We start from the raw sequence: 9639 nt of genomic DNA, 5'->3' as shown, positions 1-9639 counted from the left end.
ACATCTGTTTGGCAACAACAATGGGATCTAAAAATTTATAACAAGTTACACTCAATAAAAACAGATTTTAACCCTTATCCTGTATTGAGTCTGCGGCATGCAGATGTAAAATTAAATCGTCTCCGAATCGGCCACACTCGGCTGACACACTTACATTTGTTATTTGGGGAACCTCCACCCCAATGCAACACCTGTAAAGTTTTACTCACTATTCATCATATTTTAATCATCTGCCCATGTTTTAACCGTCATCGTCTAATCTTTTTTGGTAGTTCTATTTTAACTCTTCAGGATTTGTTAGGTGATTCCCATCATCCTAACATTTTTGCGTTTCTACGCGCAATTGGTCTTTTATCCTGTATATAACTGTTTTATCCTATTCACAATTTTATCTGATTTTATTCATCTTTGAATGCAACTGTTTTATAATGCTTTACTACATTTACAATTTATCTGATTTTACTCACTTTTGAATACCTCTGTCACGTTGTATCTAGTTTTACAAATTCCGTGTGACTTTTAATGAGGAAAATTTGTAATATACATTTACCTTTATTTTAAAACCGTTCGTTTGGCGCAGCATGTCCTCCTTTGGACTTTGTGCCATTAAACCCTACATTCAATCAATCACTCCAGCGTGTAGAGCTTCCAGCCAGTCGTCGCACTAACATGTGCCCGGGCGTTGGAATTTGGTTAGTCGTCCCGCCCAAGGATATGAGTCACTCAACTGTTACAATGCAATACAATACAATTTGACAATTACAATAAAATACATTTACAAGAAAAATAACAACGACATTTGTCTTTTAGTACTTACTTTCTCCTTATTGATTATTCCATGACAATCCTACCAGATACAGAGAAGCATCCTCTTATTAGAGCTGTAACGTATTAAGCTATATTAATAAACAGTTCTTTGTTTTATATTAACAAAAAAACATTTGTTTAACAACAGCAAATACAGTACGACATCAAACTACCCGTAACGGTAAAATATAGGAAAACCATTAGTATAAACTTCAAATTCCAAAAAACAAAACTATTCTATAATAAATCACCAACTCTCTGTTGTTCTAAAAACTTTCACTAGACCCTGAATCCCACAGTAAATCTGATAGAGACTGGATCATTCCATTTATTTCTAAGTGGGGTAAGTAGAATTTATTACGCAGACCTTCGGCGCATGAACTATTGTGGGTTTAACTTGCAAAGCAGAGTACGCTAAAAATGATGAAAACACAAGTAAACTGGAACACAACATTTATTAATACTTTAAATGTTTAACTTAAATCTAAAAATCTTAATGTTGAACAAATATATAAAGAATCATCATCTACAATCTTAATCCTATGACGGATATCAGGCCAAAGACTCAAAAGAAGGGCGGGCTGTTCATCCATCATGAAAAAAAAATTGTTCGTTCTTTTATAGAACACGATGTCGTCTTACGTCACATTGATTAACTGATTATTTCTTGACTTCTCTTCACTTCCATCCTGGAAATGAATCTGCAAAAGACTAAAGCAACAAAGTTTATACCTTGAAATTACTAATTTCCACAACTATACAGTGAATCCGATTCCAATATCTCCTTTGAAGACTATTCCTTCTGTAAGAAGTCGATTTAAATTAAATCGATGGCGCCATTCACCGATTTTAGATTTAAAAATACATATTGTGCTTACATTTCTAATAAGTTTTAAACCAATCTGGTGTTTTTAAAGATGATACGTATTACACTCTGGTGACACTTTTTAAATCCTAACTAATTTTATATAGTGTCTGAAATATTTTTCATATCTCTTCATGTATTTTTAATGAAGTTGAGGTACGAAAATAAAAATAAACACTAAAAAAGAGCTTAAGGAAATTAAAGATTTATCATGGTATAGAATTTGTATAGTTTGCATTCATATAGACATAAATGACAAAAAGGTAAATAGAACACTGGGAATTATTCCAATGATATCCTTGGACTGCATCCTGCAATACAAAAGAATAATTTTCAGCAAAATCACAGATCACTATGCAGTCATTATCATCAAGGCCTTCTTTCAGATTTGATAAAAGGCATGACTGTTGATTAGTAATGAAAAAGTGTGGTAGAAGCATTCTCAGTTTTATTTCAAATGTTTCAAGTAAATCTTCTTCGTTGTTGTTAACTGTCACAAGCGTTGTGCGGTCAGTTGTAGCCCACAGTTTATAGATAATCTCGTCTATTCCGTTCAAGAGAAACGCGTTGTTGCTCTAGTATGTGTGTAATACCAGGGCAAGAATCACAGCTAACATAAGTTTTACATTTTCATGAATCAAACTAACACAGACACGATGGGTTCCACTCACACCAGCCAACACACAAATTTTCGGACTCAAATCTAAGAACTTGGAGAATCCAACTCTAACATTCAAATTTTTATCTTTAAACCCTTCAAAAATTTCTTTAAGATTTCCTAAAACCAGAAGCTTTTGTTTCTCTATTTTTAATCCTAATTCAATCACTGTGACAAAATCTCTTCTTCCAGGCAAACAATGACTCAATTCATTACTGTTGTAATATGCAATCATATTATCAATTATGCTGTCAGTAGGAGTTTTTCCAGGTCTAGGATTTGGACTTTTTAAAATACCCTGGTCTTCAACTAAAGCAGATTAGATTTTCGTGCTATATAGAATGCTGCATTAAATTCTTCCTGAATTTTACTAACACTCCAAGTTTTAGGCAATATTGTTAGCAATTGTCGCTTGGGTTCTGTTTCTTGAAGTCTGTTTCCTGAAATTTTTCTTTTAGGTGTTCTCATACCTCAAAGCCATTGGTTTTGATGCATCAATATAGATATTTTATACAAACCAAGTTGTGGGTGCGATATAGCCAGAACTGGCTCTTGCGCCTGTAACTAACTAATTCCTTCTGCTGTGAAATCATAATAGATGCATCAGACATTGTTGCAAAATTCATGCGTTTTCGATAACTATAATAGTCTATTAAAACTTTTCCAATTTTCTTAACTTTTTTTCACTATATTGCCCAAAACCTTACCTTTTTGTTTATGCAGGAGATTTATGTAAAACGCGTAATGTATTGTTCAAACTCCCCAATTCTGCGTCTTTATCATTCCATATTTCCCTCTGAACATCCTTTTCTGAATCACTTTCGCTGAACAACCTAGGGTTTTCCTCTGTTTCATTTATAACTGAGAAATCTGGCAATTTCGAGAGAGAAATTCGGCAAGATGAACATATTTTTTGTTGCAAAGATAAATTTGGGCATTTTTTAATCACCCAAGGTGGTACTTTTCTCAAATTCTTTTTGACATGGGTGTGGCTATTTTTAACCAAAGGATTAATACAAAAAAAATTGACTTTCAAAATTCATTTTGTGAAAGGAAACTTTTCATTACAAAGGTAGTTAATTTTGCTGTTTAAGATAATTTAACCTTAAGCTCGCAAAATCGTAATCTAAATGACAGAAATCGAAAAGAGTCATAAAAAAATAAATGAATAAAAATTGTAAAGAAAAATAAACACACAGAACTAAAGTGTCAGGATGCTTGCATTTTAAATTCAAACATCTGCTTTAGCACTCTCAGCAAATAATTTTGTATAATCAAAACGTAATTAAAATTCACCTTTTTAAGATTCATGTTTCCCCAACTTTTTTTTTCTCTCTACATAATATAAATTTATTTCAAAGTGCATTGGTCTTTTATTTTTTTTTCCATTCAAAATTGCTTACAATGCTTGCTTTTATTAACATCTATAAATTTGTTACTAAGCTAGTAAATGTTAATAACTCACAGTAACTTAGGACTACAATATTTTAAATTTTGAAAAAAAAGGAAGAACTCAGAACTATTTATATTTATTTTTATATGTTTTAATTTTAAAAATTCTGAAAATGCTTTGAGACATTCATAAAAACATGTAAATGAGAAGGTTGAAAAAAAGGATGATTATTTCATAATTGTTTATATAAAAGATTTATTATTCATATATTAATTAGAAATTGTGGTGATGTCTTAGGTGATTGTGGTGTGGTCTTTGGTGGAAAAAAAAGTTGCACAGCACACCGCTTTTATTAATTCTTTATATACTTCCTGATGAGACTCGAGGCTATAAATTTGTAAATGTGTAGAAGAATGTTAAAAAAATATTTTTTTCGTAATTTTTTGAAACCACGTTTTGAGATATTTCAGGTCAAATCAGGTCACTTTTAAAGTTTGACCTAGTTTGAGAAGGTCATATAAGGAATCAAATTAAAGCTCTAATTTTTAGCTTTGCAATGCTTTTTGAAATTTTTTTCTGATACAATTTTAAAAAAAGTTGCAGCTATTTATATGTATGCAAGTTTGTCGCTTTTTATGAAAATTTTATTTTTTCATATGTCCATAATTTGGACATTTTTCAAATTAAAAATAGATAGAATTGCTTACTTTATAATGAGTGTTTATTTCACCAAATTTCATTAAAATTGGAAGGGGGATGACTCATGACTCATAAGATCTTTATTTATCGCAATGCACATTTATATTTAGTTTGATTGCACCCAACTTTTATTATTTGTTGTTTGCTGCTCAATTAGTGAATGAATGCATATTGATAGAATTGTTTGTATTTTCAACTTGATCTTTCTCGACTTATAAAATTTTGATTGCAATTTGCTTGTTTGCAATTTTTAGTGACTTCAGAAATTAATTTTGCCTCAAATATCTCGCAAATTAAAATAAATATTTTTTAAATACATAAGTAATACTTAACTATAAAAAAAATTAATTACAATACTTTAAAAAGAAAACAGAAATGCTTAACTAAATATTGAGTTCTAAGTTCATTTATACTTTTATATATACATATATATATATATATTTGCTTTCTTTTAGGAATTTTGAACTTCCTTTGAGGACATATTTTTTTATTGGAAGGAGTAGTTTTCCAAACTTCAGAAAGGGTAGTTCAGAATTTTTAAATGTTTGCATGAGAACACGAATATTTTTTATACCATCTTCAATTTGTTGTAAATCTTCAAAAGATTGAATAGACTGGGCATCAATGGATATCTCTATACAAAATTGTTCTTTACGTAATTTTTTCTCGTTAATGTCCTTCCGAGGTTTTTTATGTATCTGTTTTAAATCACATTTTCTTATTTGTATTCTTAGAAATTTCTTCCGTAACGTCAATAAAGAACAGGTTTTCCTCGGATGTACAAGGGAAAATATCATCTTCGATGTTTTTACGCACGATTTTAAATTTTTGACATACGAAGTGTATCTGCTGGCAGATTATGTACCTTAAATTAAAGTCTGCACGACATAGAATGAATACATATCTTACAATCTCTGCATGCAGTAGTGCAACTGCAGTCACTGTTCTCTTTTTCCACATCATAAGTAATAATTTTTCCTTCTTGTACTTTAGTTACTATATATTGTCCATCTTTCATCTGTATAGCTGAATAAATATTGGTGTCCATTTTTGTACTTTCCAAATGGTGTTTTCTAATAAATTTAAGCTTCCTACTCTTTGTAGTTTACAAAAAAGTTTTCAACAAACTTTGAGAAAGTATCTATCCTATTCATGTAATAACGGCTTCATGTCTTTTTTTTTATAATTGCACGAACCTCTTCATTTTTTTCTTTAGAATTGAGGTTCTTACTTAAATTTTTCATTACATGCCAGGAACAAAGTAAATGTCTCGGTTCGTCTTAAAAAGATTTAACCCTGGTATTTAAAAATGTTGTTGTATCATCAGTCATCATTACACGGATAATAACTCTCAGACACGGATAATAACTTAGAGAAGAAAATTGCCACTGGCAAACCTTCGTGGTTTTTATCATGGTTTAAAAGAGTAGTTAAATGAAACCCATATTGGTTTATGCCATGTGTAGCATCTAAAATAATGCACTCTTTTCTATAAAAGTTCAATAACTCAATTTGAGTTTCTATTCCTAGTAGACTTTGAAATTAAAAAATACATAGTATGCAGTTATCTCCTTTTTTCATCCGCTGCTCTGCAGGTTTCGAGATCCAGTATACACTCACTTTAAAGAGGTTAGGGGCAAAACCATGTAGCAACTGATCTTACCACACTTTCTCTCTTCAAAGTAGGAACTTTTTATTTTTAAAATGTATTAAAACTCAAAGGAAGAAGACTTGAAAGAGCAGAGTTCTCATTCTTCTTACATTCATCGTTGATAGTTCCATCCTGACTGTTCTTTGGCGATTAAATTTCTCTTTTTTTATTCAGAGAGGAATTTTTAGTATACTCAGAAGGACTCTTACAACTACAGGGGAAGGCATAAGTTTTGATGTTAAAGCACGGGAGCGATTTCTTGTTTCAGTCTGGAACGGAACAATTTTTGGTTTTCTCTTTTAAAGGCTTGTCAGCAAATAAAAAGCAATATATTTTAAGTAAACTTGCAACTGCAAAGCTTCTTCAAAAGGTAGTTGGCTTGCAACATTTCCCCCGAAGTGGGTGAATTCATCAACGGACTCTTTTTCTTTCATCTCCTCTCGGGCCTTGTCAGAAATATCACGTAGAAGAGGGATGGCTCTTTCTACGTAGTTGGGGACTTATTTTGGTTTTCTCTGTTAATTGTATAGGCAATCCATCGCTTTTTCTAATATATTTTGATTAATATTGTCGTCTCTTCTTTGATGAATAAGTTGTAGAATTAAGTATCTTCAAAAGGAAGTTGCCGTAGTTGGCTTGCAACATTTCCCCCGAAGTGGGTGAATTCATCAACGGACTCTTTTTCTTTCATCTCCTCTCGGGCCTTGTCAGAAATATCATGTAGAAGAGGGATGGCTCTTTCTACGTGGTTGGGGACTTATTTTGGTTTTCTCTGTTAGTTGTATAGGCAATCCATCGCTTTTTCTAATATATTTTGATTAATATTGTCGTCTCTTCTTTGATGAATAAGTTGTAGAATTAAGTATCTTCAAAAGGAAGTTGCCGTAGTTGGCTTGCAACATTTCCCCCGAAGTGGGTGAATTCATCAACGGACTCTTTTTCTTTCATCTCCTCTCGGGCCTTGTCAGAAATATCATGTAGAAGAGGGATGGCTCTTTCTACGTGGTTGGGGACTTATTTTGGTTTTCTCTGTTAGTTGTATAGGCAATCCATCGCTTTTTCTAATATATTTTGATTAATATTGTCGTCTCTTCTTTGATGAATAAGTTGTAGAATTAAGTATCTTCAAAAGGAAGTTGCCGTAGTTGGCTTGCAACATTTCCCCCGAAGTGGGTGAATTCATCAACGGACTCTTTTTCTTTCATCTCCTCTCGGGCCTTGTCAGAAATATCATGTAGAAGAGGGATGGCTCTTTCTACGTGGTTGGGGACTTATTTTGGTTTTCTCTGTTAGTTGTATAGGCAATCCATCGCTTTTTCTAATATATTTTGATTAATATTGTCGTCTCTTCTTTGATGAATAAGTTGTAGAATTAAGTATCTTCAAAAGGAAGTTGCCGTAGTTGGCTTGCAACATTTCCCCCGAAGTGGGTGAATTCATCAACGGACTCTTTTTCTTTCATCTCCTCTCGGGCCTTGTCAGAAATATCATGTAGAAGAGGGATGGCTCTTTCTACGTGGTTGGGGACTTATTTTGGTTTTCTCTGTTAGTTGTATAGGCAATCCATCGCTTTTTCTAATATATTTTGATTAATATTGTCGTCTCTTCTTTGATGAATAAGTTGTAGAATTAAGTATCTTCAAAAGGAAGTTGCCGTAGTTGGCTTGCAACATTTCCCCCGAAGTGGGTGAATTCATCAACGGACTCTTTTTCTTTCATCTCCTCTCGGGCCTTGTCAGAAATATCATGTAGAAGAGGGATGGCTCTTTCTACGTGGTTGGGGACTTATTTTGGTTTTCTCTGTTAGTTGTATAGGCAATCCATCGCTTTTTCTAATATATTTTGATTAATATTGTCGTCTCTTCTTTGATGAATAAGTTGTAGAATTAAGTATCTTCAAAAGGAAGTTGCCGTAGTTGGCTTGCAACATTTCCCCCGAAGTGGGTGAATTCATCAACGGACTCTTTTTCTTTCATCTCCTCTCGGGCCTTGTCAGAAATATCATGTAGAAGAGGGATGGCTCTTTCTACGTGGTTGGGGACTTATTTTGGTTTTCTCTGTTAGTTGTATAGGCAATCCATCGCTTTTTCTAATATATTTTGATTAATATTGTCGTCTCTTCTTTGATGAATAAGTTGTAGAATTAAGTATCTTCAAAAGGAAGTTGCCGTAGTTGGCTTGCAACATTTCCCCCGAAGTGGGTGAATTCATCAACGGACTCTTTTTCTTTCATCTCCTCTCGGGCCTTGTCAGAAATATCATGTAGAAGAGGGATGGCTCTTTCTACGTGGTTGGGGACTTATTTTGGTTTTCTCTGTTAGTTGTATAGGCAATCCATCGCTTTTTCTAATATATTTTGATTAATATTGTCGTCTCTTCTTTGATGAATAAGTTGTAGAATTAAGTATCTTCAAAAGGAAGTTGCCGTAGTTGGCTTGCAACATTTCCCCCGAAGTGGGTGAATTCATCAACGGACTCTTTTTCTTTCATCTCCTCTCGGGCCTTGTCAGAAATATCATGTAGAAGAGGGATGGCTCTTTCTACGTGGTTGGGGACTTATTTTGGTTTTCTCTGTTAGTTGTATAGGCAATCCATCGCTTTTTCTAATATATTTTGATTAATATTGTCGTCTCTTCTTTGATGAATAAGTTGTAGAATTAAGTATCTTCAAAAGGAAGTTGCCGTAGTTGGCTTGCAACATTTCTCCCGAAGTGGGTGAATTCATCAACAGGCTCTTGTTCTTTTATTTCCCCTCGGGCCTCTTGTCAGAAATACCATTTAGATTAGAGAGATAGCTCTCTCTACATGTTCGGGGACCTATTTTGGTTTTTTTCTGTAATTGTATAGGCAATCCATCGCCTTTTCTAATATATTTTGATATCGTCGACTCTTCTTTGACTAATAAGTTATAGAATTTCCATCTGCAAGTGAAAAATATCTTCAAAAGGAAGTTGCCGTAGTTGGCTTGCAACATTTCTCCCGAAGTGGGTGAATTCATCAACAGGCTCTTTTCTTTTATCTCCTCTCGGGCCTTGTCAGAAATACCATGTAGAAGAGAGAGGTGCCTCTCTGGTTTTTTCAGTAATTGTATGACTGTAGCAGCTAATCCTTCTTTGTTCAGCATTCTAAATATATATATATTTTTGTGCTTTTACTTACTTTTTATGAGGAAAAACAAAAGAATTGACTATATGCTTATAACAATCTGTTTAGACAATAGGCAAAATCCTCACTCACTGATTCACTATCACTAACTCTCTCTCTCCATGAAATTAGAAATCTGATATTTGGAATTCTAGAGATTCGTTGAAAAACTTCAGAGTTTAATTTCGACATTTTCAATTATAGGAATAATTAACAGTAATGCAGAATAAGCCACTACCACCAGATGTTTGTCGCGAAATAACTGATTCCGGCTCTTGTGATTTGAAGAGCAAAGTATGTGAAATCGCAAGGCGGTATGTGCTTGAAGGTGATTTTATGTATTATTATAAGCATATTGTCAGGCACTATGTCAATCCTGCTAGTTAAACTCTTTATATTATATATAACAACATAACGCGTAT

Source organism: Parasteatoda tepidariorum, chromosome 10 (genome assembly GCF_043381705.1).
Source record: "Parasteatoda tepidariorum isolate YZ-2023 chromosome 10, CAS_Ptep_4.0, whole genome shotgun sequence".
NCBI lineage: Eukaryota > Metazoa > Arthropoda > Arachnida > Araneae > Theridiidae > Parasteatoda > Parasteatoda tepidariorum.
Note: the sequence above shows the minus strand (reverse complement) of the source record.